This window comes from Marmota marmota, unplaced genomic scaffold, assembly GCF_001458135.2.
Source record: "Marmota marmota marmota unplaced genomic scaffold, marMar, whole genome shotgun sequence".
NCBI classification, from domain to species: Eukaryota; Metazoa; Chordata; class Mammalia; order Rodentia; family Sciuridae; genus Marmota; species Marmota marmota.
Genome location: NW_026000082.1, coordinates 22,739,339 through 22,759,489, shown reverse-complemented (window position 1 = coordinate 22,759,489; position 20,151 = coordinate 22,739,339). Strand labels below are relative to the sequence as shown.

General features: G+C 42.5%; 1 protein-coding gene and 1 pseudogene across 2 annotated transcripts in view; both read right to left on the bottom strand.

Moving 5' to 3' along the window:
- Nucleotides 1-20,151, bottom strand: part of Hivep3 (HIVEP zinc finger 3) — a 458,107-nt gene that overhangs the window by 386,180 nt on the left and 51,776 nt on the right. The window lies entirely within an intron of this gene.
- Nucleotides 725-6,195, bottom strand: LOC125620418 (annotated as a pseudogene).

Genomic DNA, 20,151 nt, shown 5'->3' with positions numbered 1-20,151 from the left:
ATAAAATAAATCATGAAGTTAGAATTAAGTTACTTGGACAACTAGGAATTCTCTGACAATGGGGACAGAGGGACTGTGGACTGGAAGATTTTTAAGACACTTCTCAATGTGATTCTCCTGCCCTTCCGTAAAGCAGCCACGCTCCCCCAGGACTATCATCCCTCAAGGTATATACTCTCTCCATTCCATCTGACTTCCATGCCCAATTTGGATTTTGCAGCAAGTGGTTACATTTGTTTTCTCCATTTAACATCAGAGTCAACATATTCAAAACAGTCATCATCCCTTACATCTCCCTTTGTGAATTTCTTCCCACATTTTCTACCACATATCAGAAGACAATTTCCTTGCTTTTTAAGGAAGAAACTGCATCCTCATGGCACCATGATGTGGTTTCTGGAGGTTGTCTCTCAAAAATCTTCCTCAGATCCATGCCCTCTTCTCCAACCACGTGGCGATTTTCCTCTTTTGCGCATTCATTCGTTGACTAATATGTATTTGTGAGGTGTGCGGGGCCTGCTAGGCTCTGGGAGAGGGACTGAGGATTAATGGATCAAGTTAGATCCAGTCTCTGCAAAGCCCTTTACTTGCCCTAGACCCCTCAACTGCTTTCTCCGTGGTCTCACCAGCAAGTTTCCCTCCTCACAGCACCCCTGCCTCTGGACTGCCACCAACTCGCCCTCTCCAACACACCAACTCTTTACACCTGGGTATGCATAAGAAAATGAGCTCAATAAAGAAAATTCAGAAAACACATAAAAGACTAAAGAGGAAAAAGGCTGCATCATTTATATTCCAAACACCTAACACTCAGGGATTTTTAATTGTGGGACTATATTCTCTACCTATTTTTAAACAATGACTGTCTAGTATGTAAGTCTGATCATTTCCTTCTCTTCTCAGAAGGTGCCATATTATTCCACTCCCTATAGGACAAACTCTACCTTGTGAGTACTGGATGCGAGGCCCTTCACAGTCTTGGTCTAGCTTCTTTTCTGGGCTCTTCTCTTATCACTACCCGTCGCCCAGCTCATGTACTGTGAATTCCCAGGCTTCAGATTGCACTTCTGCTAGACCCTACTTATGTGATGCTGTCTTAGTGTGCTGTAATTAAGTAAGAGGCAGCAGAACTGTTTGTAATGCTGATGTTGGAGTCAGAACGGCCTGGGCTCAAGTGAGATCTGTGACATGCTGGTGGTGCAACTTTAGGCCAATTATTTAATCTGTCTTTGCTTCAGCCTCATGGATAAGAGGATCAAGTGCCAGAATTCCCCCTCAGAGTGTTTCTTTGAGGATTAAATGAGATGATCCAGTGAAAGGGTAACTCAGCACAATGCCAGGTGCACAGTAAGTTCTGGGAACATGGTATTTGTTAAAACTGTCAGATGTCTGCCTTTTCCCTCTTGTATTAGTCTGGTTTTTGTTACCATAGAAAAATACTTATGTCGGGGAAATGTGTAAAGAAAAGACATTTATTTACATAGTTCATAGTTCTGGAGGTTCAAGGGCATGGTGCTGGCTTCTGCTTGGCTCTGCTGAAGGTCTCATGGCAAATGGAATCACAGAGGTGGGGTTCAAGAGACAGAGAAAGGGAGATCACATTGCAAGGCAGGAAGCCAGAGAGCAAGACTGGAGTTTCATGAGAATTACGTTAATTCCCTCTGAGGTCATGCCCCCCCCCCCAATAACTAATGACCTCCCACTAAGCCCCACCTCTTAAAGGTCCCACTACCTTTTAACATTGTCACTCTAGGGACCAGGATGCCAACACAAGAGCCTTTTGGGGATACACCTAACCACAGCATTCCTGAACTACACACATCCCATAGAGAGCATTTCTTATTTACCTTTGTATCCCCCATTCCATGCTCAGCTTAGAGCAAGTGCTTTATAAATGTTTGAGGAATGAATGAATGCATGAGTGAATGATCAGCCACATTTTGACATTTTTTTTCAGGTTTCATTCACTTTAATTTTTTTGTATAAAAACCCTCTGTTGTAGCCACAGCTGGAGGCTGGGTCTTCTGTGCAGAGACTCTGGTGTGGGTTTTCACAAGATGGTCAGTGAATTCCTAATAGGGAGGCTTGGTGAACACAGTTTCTTTCCAGAGATAGCTGTTTTCTTGGGGCTGGCATCAAAGATGGCCTAGATGAAATTGCCCAAGGTGGCAGTGTAGCCCCTGGCAGAAATGTAGCAGTCATCAACACTAGCCATCAGCAGCAGCTTCGTGGGCACAGGGGCTGGGACAAGGCCAGTACCTCTGGGGGCAGGGATGAGCCACATCAGCACAGAACCACAATATCCTGTCCCCTTGCAAGGGTGTGGGACTTGCCAGTCTTGTTCCCCCAATAGCCCTCTCCACACAGAAACAATGGAGAGCTTGGCCAGGATGATGGCCCCTCGGATAGAGTGGCTACCTCCTTGGAGCTGTCGTAATCCCTGATAGCTACAAACTCCTTGAACCGGGTGCGCTGGCCAGCACGAATCTGCATCTGCACAGCCATGATCTTCAAAACCTCATCCTTGAGTTATGCCCCCAGGAAAAAGTCAATGATCTCAGACTCCTTGATGGGCAAAGAGAAGATCAAGTTCTCCTCCAGGGACTTGATCTTCAAGTCCTTAACCAGGTGGCCCAACTTGGTGACCAGAATCCACTCCTTGTCTTCAGCCTTGCCTCCTCTAGCAGCCACTGCTCCTGCCCCATTGTGGCCAAAGCCTCCACGGAAGCCACCATGGCCACCCATCCCTATGCCCTGGGACCTCCCACTGCTCTGCGTCATCTACCATTTGGTGTTTTCCCAGAGAAGAAGCTTGACATTTTCTTTTCTGTTATTCATATTTTCAAAGGAGAAAAGGGGGGCAGAAGTAAGATGGGGAGAAAGAGGGGAAGAAGAAAAGGGATGAAAGAGCAGAAGGAGGAGGAGGCAGGAGAAGGAGGAATAGCAAAGAGTTGCCACCAATAATAATGGCATTTGACTCTCAGGTGAAGCAGAAACAGGCATCAGTTACAGGACCCCAGTCTTAGCAGCCACCCTTGCTGCTGAGTCTTGGACACACAGACTTTTGGGAACCCCCAAACTTGGTGCAGAAGTCCACATTCTTCAGTGGCCTCTGGGGTAAATGAGTTGTGCAAATGGTACTGTGCCTAGAGAGGGGACCTTCAGCTGCAGAGCCACGCAAGGGGCCAATCTGCAAGGGCTACAAAGGGCCTGCACAGGAGGCCCCAGAACATCTGGAGGAGAAGGATTTTGTGCAGGGCTCGGGCATCCACATCAGCTCATCCTCAAATTCCCCCGCACAGATGCAGCACCGGATATGTGGAATATTTAAAGGTTCCCTTGCAGCTGAAGTATCTTGGCAAAACCCTGTTTTCACTGACTCCAAATATCCTGGCTTCTACTTCTATTCTAGAGTCAGTGATAAATCCCCAAGAACTCATTAGTAGTTTCCAGCACATATAAAAGTACAGAAAACCTTTGTTTTGCTGATTAGGGAGACTACATCCATTTCTAACTTGATTATTAAGAAATAAATGCCAGCCTTTGCAGAGAAATACATTTATCTCTAACTCTGAAAGCCAAGGAGAACTTCAGAGGGTTCATCTTGGCACAGGCCAGGTGATTTCACCCCAGCCTGTGGGGGCTGATCCAGCATGGCAAGAGCAAGCCACTTGTTCTGAGGTTCCCAAGTCTCTGAACATGAGGCACTGGTCTTCCATAGTCAAAACTCTCATGGGCAACACTTATTTGCAAATTTTTGCAAAGCCATGAAACTGAGGCCTTGGAAGTACATAAGGCTGCATGCAGCTCCACCAGTACCAGCTCTGTGGCCTAGGGCAAGCTGCTTCATCTCTCTAAGTCTTGAGTTTCCTCATTTGTGAAATGGGGATAATCACAGCAGCTGTCCCTCAGGGCTGGGGTGAGGATTAAAGAGATAATGCACATAAAGGATTTCGCATAGTGCCTGGGACACAAGTCATACTCAGTAAATGACATCTATTGTTACTCTTATTTAGAAACCATTTTCTCAGCTTCCAGATTTTGATGCCATCAGAGGGAAGAAATCAAAATTGAGGCTAGGAAGACTGAATTGAACATTATAATAGCCAACCTTTAGAGTATTTACAGTGTCCCAGTATGATATGGGTGGTATTGACAAGTTTTATCTCAGTTAATCTTAACAACAGATCACCCATTTTACAAAGGAGTGTCCTGTCCAGGCCCAAAGACCTAACTCACCTTGGGGAGGGGATAAGAAAGGAAAGAAATGACTTGGAGGGCTGGTGGGAGGGGTGGTTTTGGAAAATTTGTAGTGGGAAGGAAAGGAAATATTAAGAAGTGTCTTTGTGGGTCATGAATTGGTTCCCTTTAATGTTCTTTCAAAGATACAAATTATGACTGGGATACATTTTTAGGGATTGAACCCAGGGGCACTTAACTATTGAGGCACATCTCCAGCACTTTTTTGCATTTTTTATTTAGAGACAGGGTCTCACTGAGTTGCATAGGGCCTTACTAAGTTGCTGAGTCTGGCTTTGAACACATGATCCTCCTATCTCGGCCTCTGGGCTTCCTTTTTAATGAGTAATCACATCCTTGTTTAGAGACCACCTAAGGTCGGAGGGCATAGTTAGATAGGAGGGAAGAGCTTTAACCAGAATTATAAGCTGGTGTCATAGGACAGCAAAAACTCACATTAGACTCAGCCACAACCAATGACCTCACTGCATTAAGTACAGCATCACTCAACGCAGGACACCTTCCCCAAAGGGGAGAAGAGACAGATTCCAGATGCTCAGTCACACCTAACCACAGCGAGCCACCCCGGGTTTCTCCCAGGGCACAGCTCCTTCTTGTTCTTTCATTTTGGTCCTCTCTATAATAATGAATGTGTGACTCAGAGGTTTAATGAGTTACCAGGAGAAGTTAACCCGAAGGGAAGCCCATTGAGTAAACTCATAATTAAAATTGTGAACGGACAGAGGAATACAATCATCGTGGGAGAAGGGAGCATTCGGGAATGACTCAGGGGTTAGCCTGGTTAGAAAAGGGCCTCTGGGACTTAAAGTATTGATGGCGAAGATCTGAAGCTGAAGGAAAATTCTGCAACCCTTCTACAGTCAAAAGAGACAGGAAGGCCACCTGCGGCCTTTTTTTTTCCCTCCCAAATGATCCACACTGAGAGCCAGGATTTGCTTCCCTGCAGAAGCCGAACAACAGCAAAGGCTGGATTCACCAGGGGAGTCATTACATCTTTGTTGCCAACACCACCAGGCTCGAATGTCAATTGCTTCCAGGTTTAGACGCCAGTCCTGTGGGAAACTCTGACAGTCAGGTGAGGTGAAAAGCAAAGGCAGCATCCCACTGGATTTCGACCTTTAGCCCAAACCCAGAAATATTTTGCATCTGTTGAGGCCTGGCTGCAAGAGAGACTGAAGAAGCAGAGCATGCACTCCTACTGCCTGTATGGAAAGGAGACTGGGCTGTGGTAGTTAACAAAGTCCCTTCGCCCACCTGCGGCCCACTGTCTGTTTTGTGTATGGGCAGGACGAGAAGTGAAGTAGTCCAGGGGCCTGTGAGTTCTTAGGAGAAATGCAGGCTGGTCCTAAACAAGAAACCTCAGGGCTCTCCACGTTAGGCAGGCTGATGGAGCAGCCATATAAAATAATCACAAATATCTGATGATCTAAATATTGTGACTCATTGTCTTATTCCCACACATGTGTGCGGGATGCTTGAAGAAGGCCAAGGCTGTCCTCTCTCTCCTGCTCGGATACAGAGGCAACCACTTTGGCCAGGTGGAAAGGCAGGCAGGACTCAAAGGTATCTCCCCTAATGGAAATAAAAGGAGGTAAGAGCCCAAAAGTTAGGGATGGAGTTTGAAATTTACTTTCTGTTCAAATATAAACTTTCACAGGTTTGACCCACACTAAGAACATACTATTGGCACTATAATGTGAACCATGGAGAGGACTTGGAAGGGGCTCCCATTTTTGGATCTTGTTCATTTACACAATGCTCCAAACTTCTCCTCCTCTGCTCAGGGCAGACTGGGAGTGAGTTGCTTGGGTAGTTAGAAGACTTATTTAGGAAGACTGGGGAAGGAGCCTAGATTCTTCTTTAAGTCAAAAGTATATGTTTATTTTGCATATAATAAATATAAAATATTTAAATATAAAATAAATATTTAAATATAAAAATATTTAAATATATAAAATTCTTCTTTAAGTCAAAAGTATATGTTTTATTTGCATAAAATATTACATATATAATATTTTATATGTGATATATAAAATCACATATATAAATATAATATAAAAATATATATTATTTTTATATATCATATATAAATATATATTATTGATATATGTCTTGAGATATATATCAATAAATTAAGAAGTTAAATGAACATATAAAATAAATTATATTAACCTTAAAGGACTCAGTGATTTATTTTTCAACTTCACTCAATAAAATCAGAAGAGTTATTTATATTTTTACCATACTTTCTAAAATTCTACCTCTCACTAGTCTATAAACTAATATGAATAAAAGTTAAAAGAACTCTCCTGAGTCCCAAGAACATAAATATTTTGGGACTTTTTGTTTGTTTGTTTTTTATTCTAATTTGTTAAAGAACATAAAGGTTTACCAGAGTAATCTTTATGTCAATCATTAAAAGTTCACCTTATCAAATAAAGTAGAATGAAATCCAATATTGTTACTATATGGATCCTGATCCAAACAGTTGTAAATTCCCTAAGACACAGCTAAATAAGTATGTATTAGTTTCTCATCAATCATTGTCAATAAATATCAAATTTATTTATGGCATGGGCCTGGTCTGACTCGGTGGAGCTGAATCATCTGGGGTCCAAACCCGGCTCCTGCATAAATAGCTTGGGCATGTGAATTAACCTTTCTGAGCCAACCAATTCCTTAATGTTCCAGTCAGTCCAAGGGCAACTGGACAGAAGAAAGAGTCGAGTTCAAAATGTAGTGGTCCCTATATGCAGGGGACAAAAAAAACCCTCACACCTCTAGTGGAAGAGGACAACTTCAGTAGGGTTTATTCTTGGTCCTGATCTATTCTTAGCTAGGGGATAAGATGAATACCTAAAAGGTTATAATGCGATCCCAAAGTCCTCCCGGATTTAGCCAACTCTCAGTCTGAATCACTTACTGAGTCAGGGAAGGACACAGCACCAGAGCCTGTCCTTGAACAATACAGGTACCTGAGTCACAGCCTATTTTGAAAAACTAAAACTGATCTACATCTGGCATGTCAAGGGCGAGCCAATTCATCCACATGCAATCAGCCACAGGTGAGTTTTTCTTCTATTCATAGATATCCTGGAAATAGGTCTGAAAGCATAGAAGAGGCAATACTGTGAGCCACCTCCTTCCAGCTCTCCAGCTCTAAGACCTTGCCGATTATTTAACCTCTCTGAACATAATTTCTCATCTATAAAATGGGTGGCATAGAATATTACACGTTCTGATGGGATTTGGAGCATAAGTCCAGCCATAGGTCTAAATCGGCAATACAAGCAGCCCTGCCCTTTGGGCCACATGACCAGGCAAAGCCCAGAACATTAATGGCAGCTGTGATAAAGGTATTGTGAGGAGCCTTGGATATGTGCCTCAATAGAGAATTTCAGTGCAGATTCTGGAGTGAGGCCCTGCCATCTTTAGCAGAGGACTACATACCATTCTAAAAACAACTCCATCACTCCCACTCCCAGGGGTGGAGCCTCGTCCACTTGGAAGAGAAAAGTGACCTTAAGTGAGGATGTACATACAGACTTACAGGCAGTAGTGAAAGGATCCATTGATGGATTAGGGGCTTGGGCTTGGGTGGAACAAATTGGAAGACTAGAGACAAGGAAATATATAAAAGGGCATGTAGGTGGACCTTTGGGAGTGGGCACAAATTATGAGGAGGTCAGCATTACCTGCTAATGACTACTAATGAGCACTGACTACAGAGGTGGTACTAACAAGCACCTGGACAGTAGATGTCAGCCAGCCTCTGTCCTTGGCCATCAGTGTTTATGCAATGGACTTGTGAATGGAGCAGCCTTGAATATGATACCCATGGTTCCAGGAGCACAGGATCCTCCCTTCTAAGGTTCATCTGGTTCTTCCACTGCTCAATGTTTAGCCTGTTAGCCACAAACAGCAGTACCCCCTATATGGTACCATGCTTAAAGGAAATCAACTGGCTTAGTGACAAGTTCATTTATTGCTACCCTGTAAAGGGTGATATTTCATCCTGATTAGAATTGACAAATATTCCAGGTATAGATTTGTCTTTCCTACCTGTAGGCCTTTGCCACTGCTACTGTCCCAAAGACTACAACTCAAAGTCTGAAAAATCTGATCCTGCATAAATTCATTTTAGACAAATAAGTTCACATTATAACAAAGAAGTTGCCCATGTGACCCACTGATCCTGCTATTTACTGCACCATTCTTCTGCTGTTGGCTCTAGAAAGCACTGGAACAACATCTTGAAAACATAGCTAAGGTGCAAACTTGGCCTTAACACCTTGCACAGGAAAGGCACTGTCCTTTGGGAGGCCATATAAACTTTAAATCAGGAGCCATTATGTAGGATTGTTTCTCAATAAATAGAATATATCCACCTGGAAATCAGATTTGGAGGATGAGGTAGGAGTGGCCCCACTCACTATTACCCCAGGTGTCACTTGGGAAATTTGTGCTTCCAACTCACAATACTATAGACTCTGTAGGTCTAGAAATACTTCCATCATGCAACAGTTTTTTGATAAAATTAAAGCAGTATCTGCTGTCTGCCTGGTTACTTTAGGTTCCTCATTCCAACAGTAGGCAAAGAATGCAAGCCACTTATTAGCAAGAGGGCTTGACCATGATCAACATGTGGAAGTTGTGATATTTCTTCAAGATCAAAATGGGGGAATACATGCAACACATGATACATATAATAGCTGATCCACTGGGGTGGGATGTCACTGGGGTGTCTTCTGGTACTTCAACATGTGGTTTAACTGTAAACTGGACAGTACAAAAATACAGCCTGATCAGAGCATGATAACAGGAGCTCAGATCCCTGGCATGAAAGTCTGGGTCACTCCACTACATAAGGATTGGCAGCCAAGTGGTAGCCAAGAGAGGGATTCAGAAAGGGTAGTGGACAGGGAAGATTATGGGAATCCATTATGACCTCAGGACCAACTGCAACAATGGGGACTGTAGTTTGTCCTACTAATCCAAAAATTCTGGCCAAGAATCCTAGAGAAGTTGTGAGAAGACAGAGTCCATAAGCTTAAAGTGAGAAGCAAATAGCTCTGAATGGTATAAGGGGTGGGCTGTAGTGGGCACAAATTATGTCTCATGCATATCTCTATTTACTAGGCAGGTGACCTATATTAGTCAGTTTCCCATCACTATAACTAAGTATCTGACAAAGGCTACTTACAAAGCAAAGGGAGGTTTATATTGGTTTATGGTTCTGGAGGCTTACATCCAAGTTTGGGTAGGGTGTGCCTCTGGTAAAGGAAGAACATCATAGTGACAGTGTGTTTGTCAGAGTAAGCAGCCACATCTCGAGCTAAGAAGCAGAGAGACTGAGAGAACAGTCTCACAATCTTCTTCCAGGGCATGTTTCCAATGACCTAAGAATCCCACACCCCAGTGGATAAATACTGCTACCCGGGGGATGGGTCTTTTAGGGAACATTTAAATTATACCCAAACCACAGCCTGTACCCCTCCAGCTGCTGCTGCTGCTGCTGCTGCTCCAGGTGTTGGCTGCTTATGGCTCACATGTACACTCTTTTCTGGAGGATTCTCCATAGCTAAAGGTAACTCTCTTGCATAGAGATGTCTGAGAAGTATCTCAGGTGTTCCCCCACCTTCCCCATATAACATCTGTGGCTGACTGAGACAGGAAAATAAAAGTTCAACCTCCTGACCTCAAGGCAGGACAACCTTTGTTGTGCAATTCATACTTAGGGCTTCTGAGAAGATTAAGTCAAAGTCAAATTTATTCTAAAACCACATTATGACCTACTTCTGCCCCTGTCCTCAGCTGCTTCTCTTACCCTGTTAGGAGTTTTCCAAAAGAAAAACCCCTCACTAAACATGTTACATAGGCTTTCCATCTAGGCCATGCTTCTGGGCACCCAACCTAATACAGTTAGCCAACAGGGAATTTTTCATATGCATTCTGTTTATAGCCCTATACCATGTGCAAAAGGCGTGTGGTGTTTGGAGGTAGTGTTTAGCCAATATCCACTCTCCTCTCCCCACTGTGGGCATAGAATATTTCCCTGCACCACTGTGGCAGATTGTACTTTCCAAAAATGGCTGTAACACTATCACTCATTCCTCATGTGCTTTTTATAATGTGACCTTCACACACATCCCATTGAGAGTTGGGATCTGTGTTTCTTCCCCTTGAAAGTGGGCAGGCTTTGTGACCCTTTCAGCCAGTAGAAAGCATAGAAGTGCTGCTCCATGATTTCCAGGCCTTGTTGGAAAAGATAGGTACCTTCCATCTGCTTCTCTGGAATGCCTGTGCAGGAGTTCTAACCTGCCATGTAAGCAGTCTGATGACCCTAAAGCCACCAAGCTGTGTAGAAGCTCAAACTAGACCACTCAGAGACAACATGGAGAGAGGTCAGGTCAGCCGCCTGCCGTGCCAGCTCCATCCACCCCTGCACTGCACCTGCCTGAGAGATCCCAAGTCAGGACCACCTAGCCAAGCCCTTCTTGGATCCATGACCCACAGAAACCTGAGAGACAATAAAATGATTGTGATTCTTTTAAGCCACTAAGTTTCAGGGGAAGTTTTTTTCATAGCAGTAGTATCCAAGACTCCTACTAAAACTGAGTTTGGCCACACCTCTTGTTTTTAGCCAAAAGTATTTGCATCTAGTACTTCTGCCATCATCATAGAAAAGCTTGTCTTGAGTACAGACCAGACTCAAGTATAAGAAAATTGAGAGAGATATGCAGCAGACCTGAACAAAACCTGCAACTTGGGGCCAGCTCAGCCCAGATCAGTCAATTCTTAGCCAACAAACTTGCAGAGGCATGAATGAGAAATAAATGCTTATAGTTTTTCATGCTACTGTGTGAGGTTTTTTTTTTGTTATGCAGCATTAGAGTGATAATTCATTCAATGTGAGAATATGAAAGGAAGAGAAAGCATTTCCTGTTCCCAAGGATAAGATATTACATAATTTATAATTAAGGGGGCTTTATAATTATTATCAATAAAAATAATGGAAATAGTAATATTTTCTAAAACCTCTATTCTGAAATATAATATCCCTCTCCCTTCTTTCCAATGAGGCCGAACTAGAAACATTCCTTCATTTTTTTGTGGCTCTAAAAGTATAAAACAAATTACCTCACAGTTTTTTCTTAACCAGCCTCCATAACATGAAGTATAACCCAACTCAAAAAGAAGATAATAGGTAGGAAAATGCTCCTGGCAATGAGAATTAGGGAACCTATAATCCAAGAATTAATGTCTAAGTCTCTTAAGAGAACATGTAGGGAATTCCATCAAGGGAGTGGGTATTGATCTATCCAAGTGGTCGAAAGTAAAAAACATCAAGAGATTCATATAGGCCAGGAATACAGAAAGCTAAATTTCAATCCCAATGATGAAAGGACAATAAATATTTACCCATGGGACTCTGAGGACAAAGTGAGAAGCCATGCAAAACAGGGAAAAAGCCAGGGTCCAGTTCCCCAGATCAAACCCAACCTCAAACCAGGGATTATTCAGGGTTAGTCTTGGCCTAAAGGTTTTGGTTTGCTGGATCCAGTTGTTTGAAAACCATCCATAACATATTAAAAATAACGATCACTCTGTGTCTTTGTATAATAGAATATAAGTTGATTGGAAAAAGGAAGGAAATTTCATACCACATTCATATTTTGATTTTATGTTAATCTCCCAAAACACTTGTCATCTGTGAACTAAAGAGTTTTCTCCCAAGGGCTTTAGTGAGACATATTGTATCTGAAAGTTATTATTGCAGCTTTCTCTGGTACAAAAAGTTGGGCCAGCTGGGATATGGAACTCTTCTCATCACTGAATGGCTTTGAGGATACTGACTGGATTCTACATTCATGCTCATTCCATGACACTAATCAGAGTGGCAAAGGTATCGAGAACCTCCAAGTCTCATAGAAAAACCAATGATGAAAAATTTGAGAGAAGGGTACACCAAACTCAAACCAAACATTTATTACTATCACCCTAGATGCTGAGACGCACACCTTCACTGGCACAGGTTTCTCAACAACAGTACAATCAACACCTGATTGGGAATTGAAGACAAGTCTTCCTTGTGGGGGGCTGTCCTTGCATCGTACAGTTTTATTTAGCAGCATCCTTGCTCTCCACCAGCTAGATGCTAGTAGCACCTTCCCCCTACCCAAAGTTATCATGGCCAACAATGTCTCCAAACACTGTCAATGTCTCTAGACAGTAAACCACAGTTGATAACCATTGCACTGGTGTGAGCTAGTCTTAAATGGCCAGCTTCCTAAGAATGAAGGATAACCAATGAGACAAGCTTATATTACATCAGTGGTCTTTATTTTTTTTTCTGCCTGATGGATTCAAGTTCACGAGCAGACACTTGGACGTATATATTCTGATTGACATAATTTGACTATAGGTTATATGCAAACTCCACCTCTTCATTCTGACCTAAAAAAGAATATTAAAATCCAAGTGCATGAAAACGACATTGCTATAGATTGAGTTGTATCTCCAAAAAAGATAACGTTGAAATCCTAACCCCCCAGGACCTCAGAATGTGAGCTCATCTGGAAATAGGGTTTTTCCAAATGTAGTCAAGCCAAGATGAGGTCAATATGGTGGGCCCTAATCCAACATGAGTGGTATCTTTATCAAAAGGGGACATGTGGACACACACACAAGGCACGTACAGCAGGAGGGCTCTGTGAAACTGGAGGGATGTTGCCACAAGCTGGTGTCCATCTCCAGCTATGAGAAGCTGGAAGAGGCAAGAATGGACCCTTCCCTTACAGGTTTCAGAAGATGCATGGTCCTGTTGACACCTCAATTTTGACTTCTGGTCTCTACAGTTGTGATGCAAAAAATTTCTGTTGTTCTAACCCAGACAGAACTTCCTTTTGATCTAGGAAAACTTATAAACCTGGTTTAATTTTTTTTAATTAGTGAGTTATTTGAAGACACTATTGCTTTACTAATTGTAGCAAATAACTTATAATGCAATCACAGTCCTCCCAACACCCAGGTCACCAGTGGATCACAATCAAGCCCATCTGAAAATAGTATCTTCAAAGAAAGGGGGCAGTAAAGGCAACAGTAAGAATTGCCACCTGAATTGTGCTTCTGAGAAACATGAAGTAGAATTTACAACTTCATTTGGACCACGTTAATCTGAAATCTTTAAAAAATACATACACTATTCATAATTGTAATTGGATTGGGAATGGGGTCCGAGAACAGATAAACTAACTCTGGTGCTCCATTTCCTACAGTCTAAATCTAGACTTTAGCTGAGCATGGAAGATCCTTTACCATGTGGTCACAGCCTGTTTTCCAGACTCAGCTGATGTCCATCACACCTGCCTTATTCCATTTGGAGCTGATCCATTGCCTCCCAAATTCATTCATGTCAAGGATCACATGGAAGATGATCCTATTTGAGGCTAAGCTAGGGTAAACAGACAAGGCTTTGAATGACGGTGAGTATAATGGGAGCTCCTGTCACCCCAGACCCTACCTGGAAGCACAAAGGTTTAAAAGATCAATAAATTGTTAAACCTATACCTAGACAGGGCAGTCCCAGGATACCATCCACATCACACACTACTTGGTTGGGAAACTCTGTTCTAATCCACTATTATCCTGCTTCCCCTTTATTGTTTGAATGTTTCTGTACCCCCCCCAAATCCACATTGAAACTTAAGTCTCAATGCCGCAGTGGGTTCTGTAAGAGATATGTAGACCGTGAAGACTCAGTTGTCATGAATGGATGAATGCCTTATAAATGGGCTCCAGGAGGCAAGTTCACCCTTCCATTTCTTCCACCATGTGAAGACACAGCATTGTCCTCTGCAGAGGATAATCCACATAGTGCCATCTTGGAAGCAGAACTCACCCCTCCCCAGACATAGAGCCTGTCAGCACCTTGATCTTGAATTTCCAGCCTCCAGAACTTTGACAAATAAAATTATGTTCTTTATAAATTACCTATTCTCAGAAATTGTGTTACAGCAACACAAATTGACTAAAGCATTGCCTTTATTTCCATTTAGGAAACTCTACTTCTCATTAAGTTCACCACTTGCAAACTGGTATTACTCCTTCGAAACCAAGTTTGATTATCTTTCCATCTGTGATGTCCTTCCACCTCTCCTCCACTATACTCCCATCACACCCAGTATTGAGGCTAACATGAAATCACTTGCCACATTGGGCTGACAGTGCACCTACCCCACCAAGGATGTGATCTTCTGAGGTTGAGGGAAAACAAAGAGCAAACTGGATCTAAAGTGATTTAGCAGATATTTGTTGGCCTCCTATTATAGGTAGGACATCAGACCAGTAATAAAAAATGGACATTATTCCACCATTTACATAATTAACTGTTTAATGACAACTGTAGGGCATGTTTCAAAAAAGAAATATAGGCATTGATAAATGTATATAAATATACCTGATATATTTTAAGAATCTAGGGAACCTGGCAAATAACAGATGAACTCCAAAAGATAAATAAAAACTAATTAAGTAAAGGTAAACGTGTATAAAGGGAGCATGACATGTTCCAAATTGAGCATCTTGGTTCTTGACATCTTCATATCCACAGGATCAGGACCATATGGATCCTAAATACATATTTAATATATTGAATGCTTTAAAAGTTTTGAATACCTTTAAATACTCTGTCTCTAAATGGAATCTTCCAAATACTTACTATTTTGGAAATACTTTTTAATAATTCAAGTACTCAAATCTTTATTGACACATTATTATATAATATAAGTCACCAAGTACTTGAGGCTAAAACAAATGAGCAAGAATTTTCTAAGTAAAGAAGGTAGAAGAAAGTGTTCCAAGCAACGTAGAGATCACGTTTTAGAGGAAAACCACGGAGACAAGAAAGCACACACTGTGGTCTGGAAATAGCATGGAATTTAGTTCTGGAGAAGTATGGGACCTTGATAAGGAACAAAGAGATTAGAGCATGCATAAGTTATCTATTGCTGAATAAGAAATTATATTCAAAACTCAGAGGCTTACAACAACACACGTGCGTTATTTCGAGTCTCTGAGGGTCAAGAAGCAAGGCATAGCTTAACTGGGTCATTGCTACTGCCTCAAGGTCTCTCACAAGGCCACCATTAAGGTCTTGGCCCTGGGTTTCTCACAAGGCCTCAGCCAAGGTATCTTCTGGGGCCATGGTCATCTCAAGGTTGAACCGGAGCAGGATCTGCTTCCAAGCTCACTGAGTGGTTGCTGACACTCACAGGCTCAGTACAAATTTCTTGAGAGGGATGGCAGATGCTCTGGTCCCTTCCCATCATCTCCATGGAGCCCATCTTTAAGACTGGGGTTTTATTCATCACACTGCAGACAGTTTTCAGCCAGGTCCATGTCTGGGAATTGTCCTGGACTGAAAACACCTGGCTCTTCCAGGGCCACACCCCTTCCTGAGGAGGGCAGCTCAGGTGTCCGATGCCTGTCAGTGCTGGAATTAGAGATAGAAAGGCCTGGTCCTCTTATCTCAATTTGGGGCAATTATAAGAAGCCATCCCAGCTTCTGAGACTCCAGTGAGGCCTTCATTGTGACTACATCCCAGTTCAACTTTCCCCCCTTCCACATCCTGCTCCCCTCATTTCTCCACATTCCCCAGTAACCCTCCTGCCTGCAAATCTCCATCTCAGAGTCAGTTTCCCAAGGAACCTGACCTGAGACAAATGAGTAAACACAAATGAATTTTATCCAAACCATTCCCAAAGCAGAAATGACACAACAATATTTCTAGGTCAGCCCTGATGGTAGGACATGCTGGACTTTCCATATATTAATGGAGGAAAGCAATCTGGCCATTTGGTCCTAGAATTCTTCTGGCAACTCTGACCATACACTTTGAGAGTCTGGTTCAAATTACTGTATTTCTTTGGAAGTACAAAATATTTATTATAAATGATTATCTATTCTTTCAGTTGGTCTCCATCTTGATGCTGTATCCCAGCAGAGGATGGTTGAATTCTGCTGCTGCTATCACCAGAAAAGAAAGCACGATGCCAAGGCTGTTCTTAGAGGAATTTTCTTTAGATCAAATAAAGAATGGAAGGCAGAGATTTTCTATCCATGACAATATGGACAGGATACTGGTGCCGCTTGTCTTGAGTCACAGAGACTCTAGGATGGCTCATGTCCATAGAGAGATATGCTTCTGGATTGAGAACCATTCAGGAGTTGACGAACCAACAAGGTCATATTCAGAGATCAAGGACCCTACTGTGGACTTAAAAGTGGAAGTGCACCCAGCCAGCACTCACATAAGGGCAAATCATTCTCATGTCAGAATGGGGACAGTGTGTACCAAACTCAGAAATTTATTTCAAGACCAGTGAATTCATCTACCCGATTGATTTTCTCTTTGATTTGCCCTCTAGGTCAACCATGCTTACTTCCACACTTGTGGTTACAGCTATGAACCACTGAGATAAATAGAAAAGAGAAGATAAATTCTTGTGTCTGTTCCAAGTTGTAATTAAAAGTTTAACACTACTCTTGCAACACCTTTCATCTGAGAAGCTCCTGAACTCATTTACAGCATAATTCATTAATTCCCATCACTCCTCTCTAAGGCACTATCATTCTCCTCCTGAGACAGAGTAATCCGAGGCTCAGAGATTGGCTCAGGTGGAGGTATTCAATGCCAGAAACCCAATTTGGAGCTTCTAAGTCTTACCCTGATGGGCTGGAGCTCAGTTGTTCCAGATTGTTCTCCAAGAGCTGGCAACTAATGGTTCACTCACCTCCATTTCTTCTGAGTCTACCTCCAACAATTCACACCTGAGAATTTCACTACCCCTTTCTTTGCTTCCTAATTTGCATGTCATTTCCATCTTTTCACCATCTTATAAGTAAGCATGTTATAAAAATTTATAATACAGTATTTACTTACAAGCCTAGTCTCAGAAACCCCAATTTAGACTATCATCATAGTCACTCCTCATTGGAATCCCAAACTACTATTACAGAAATAGAGCCATCACAGATGTAATTAGTTAAGATGAGATTATAACAGACAGAGTTGGCGCCTAATCCAATATGAATGGTGTCCTTACCAAAGAAACCGGAAAACAGACACCAACACAGGGAGAGTGCCCCATGAAGATTGGAGTTATGCTGCCAAGGGCTGAGGAATTGCCAGAAACAAGGTCTTCACTAGCTCCTACTGAGGGCATGTGGCTCTGCTAACACATTAATTTTGGACTTTTGGTCCCCAGAACTATGAAGCAAAAAAAATTTGTGGTTCTAAGCTATCCAGTTTGTGATAATTTGTAATGGCAACCTTAGTAAACTAAAACTCAATATGTCTCCAAAGTATACAACTTTAAAACCGCACAGGGCTCACAGACTGTTTAAACAAAGGGAAAGGGGAATGGGGAAGCTGAGCAGGAGGGAGAGCTGGACTTGTGGAGTGTGTTATTTCCAAGGTGTGAACTCAGGTGGAAAGAGGGGGAAAGAGAGAGAAGTAAAAGCAAAATTCAGACAGGGAGTCAGGGCAGAATTTGGCAGCAGCACGTGAAGGGCTAGAAGAAGAATTCCTACCTTCCTCGGCTCCTCCAACTCCACAGTCCAAAAACTCCAGCAGGTCCTTCCCCTGCGTGAGCTATGGAACTGCTGCTATCTCCAAATGAGGGAATATAGCTACCCCAGGAGCCCTCCAAGTTCCCCCACCTCCCAGCTGCCTGCCTGCCTTGCTCTTGGCCTCCAAAGGTCCCAAGCTGCCTGTCCCAGGGGAGGAAGCAGGTGCAGGCAAGGAGGTGAGTTTCACGTGGCCTCTCCTGCAGCTCTCAGACTGACTGATGCTCTCAGCCTGGGCACTGAAAGCAAGGGGAGGCCACGTAGCTGAGGAAATGTCAGGCAGTCACACCAGAGATATCAAACTCATTAATCAGGACATTTGCAAATAAAATAGAGGTCTCAGGTATAATGCATCCATTCAGAATCTGCAAGGCACAGGGCTGTGCTGTGGAAGGACTAGATGCTGTAAGGCTCAAAGTAGAAGTGACAGATTCCATATTTCCTGCCACCACCGAAAGAGCAAAAAGAATGAGACTCTTCTGCTGTGTCTGCCCCACTGTCTGATTCCGCTACCTCCTCTGACCCTACCAAGTGGCACACCTCAGTGGAGGCATCTGCACTACAGTCAAAATTTAGAAGTATGAGAACATTGGGGGGTCATAAAAAATGAAGCTGAGGATAACCCCATACAGTTTCATAATGTATACCAAGTTAAAAGAAAATCAGACCGCCAATAGATAATGGCTCTACCATAAAAGAACTGGATAGTTCCCTTAGAAGTCATGTCTTTTAGCACTTTTTTATTCCTACCATTTTCCCCATTAAGACCCAAGTCTATGTCTTTAATTTCTGGTCTAAATTATAGCATTTATTACAACCAAAGACGGTACTTCTCTTACTTGGCTGGTACCTCAGCCTTTCATAAGGCACTAAGGTACCTTTCGGGTTATGGATTCTCATCCCTTGTGGAGCTCCATGCTGAGAAATATGACCCCTCCTGTCAGCAGGTGGGTCACTACAGTGGTGTTATGGACTGCCCTGCATCTCCCCCAAAATCCCCAATTCCCAATGGGACTGCATTTGGGTATAGGCCCTTTAAAGAGGTAATTAGGGTTAAATGAGATAATAAAGCTGGTTTCTAATCCAATATGACTGGTGTCCTCATAAAGAGAAAGAGACTCCAGGGATGCGCTCACAGAGAAAAGACCAATTGAGGACACAGTGACATGGTGGCCATCTGTAAGCTAAGGAGAATGGCTTCATGAGAAACCAAACTTGTGACACCTTGACCTCAAACCTCCAATTTCCAAAACTGAGAAAATGAATTTCTGGTTTTTAAGCTTCCCAGTCTGTGATATTTGGTTAGGGTAACCCTCGCAGATGAATACAAATAGTAATTCTCTATGTTCCTTCATTCAACAGATATTTATTGAGTACCTACTCTGTGTCAGACACACTCCTGCTAACAATACAACAATAAATAAGACACAAAACATGGGGAAGCCAAAAATGCAATATTAGAATCTTCTGCTGGGAAGGTAAAACGTGAAAAGGTCCCTATGCAGGGTCTAAGAACAACAAAGGCATTCATGGTGAGGATATGGAGAAACAGAAGTCCTCAGATGTTACTGACAGCAACAAAAACTGATAACAACCACTTAGGAAAACAATTTGGCAGTTTCTTTAAAAAAAAAAAATCAAACACGAACTTACCATATGACCCAGCGATCCCCTCCTGTGTCTAGTCAAGAAAAATAAAAACATGTCTACATAAAGACTGGTACATAAATGTTCACAGCAGCATCATTCAAAATAGCCAAAAAGTGGAACCAGCCCAAATGTCTGTCAACTGGTGAATGAGTAAACAAAATGAGGAATATACCCACTCACTGGAATACTATTCAACAGTAAAAAGAAGCAAAATACTGATACATGCTGCAACATGGATGAACTTCAAAGGCACCACCAAATGAAAGTTGCCAGATACAAAAGACACATTGTATGATTCTATTGATATGAAATGTCAGTACAGATGTTTTTAAAAGGGAGATGGGGTGTAGGTAGAACCACCTGAAGTACACAGATGATAGCTTTTTGATTTGGTACAACTAAGGTTTATTAACCCTAACACACATCAGCCCCCAGGAGAAATAGCAAATTGTTTTCTTCTTTAATAAATGCCTTGAAGGACAATCCAAGGGAACAGTCCCAAAGCAGATGTGTTGCTGCTGGGAAAATACTCCCTGAGGAGTGTTAAGGCAGGGATGGGCCTGCCAGGGTCTTGGCCAGAGAAAGAAAGTAGGGGTGGGGTGGGGTGGGGT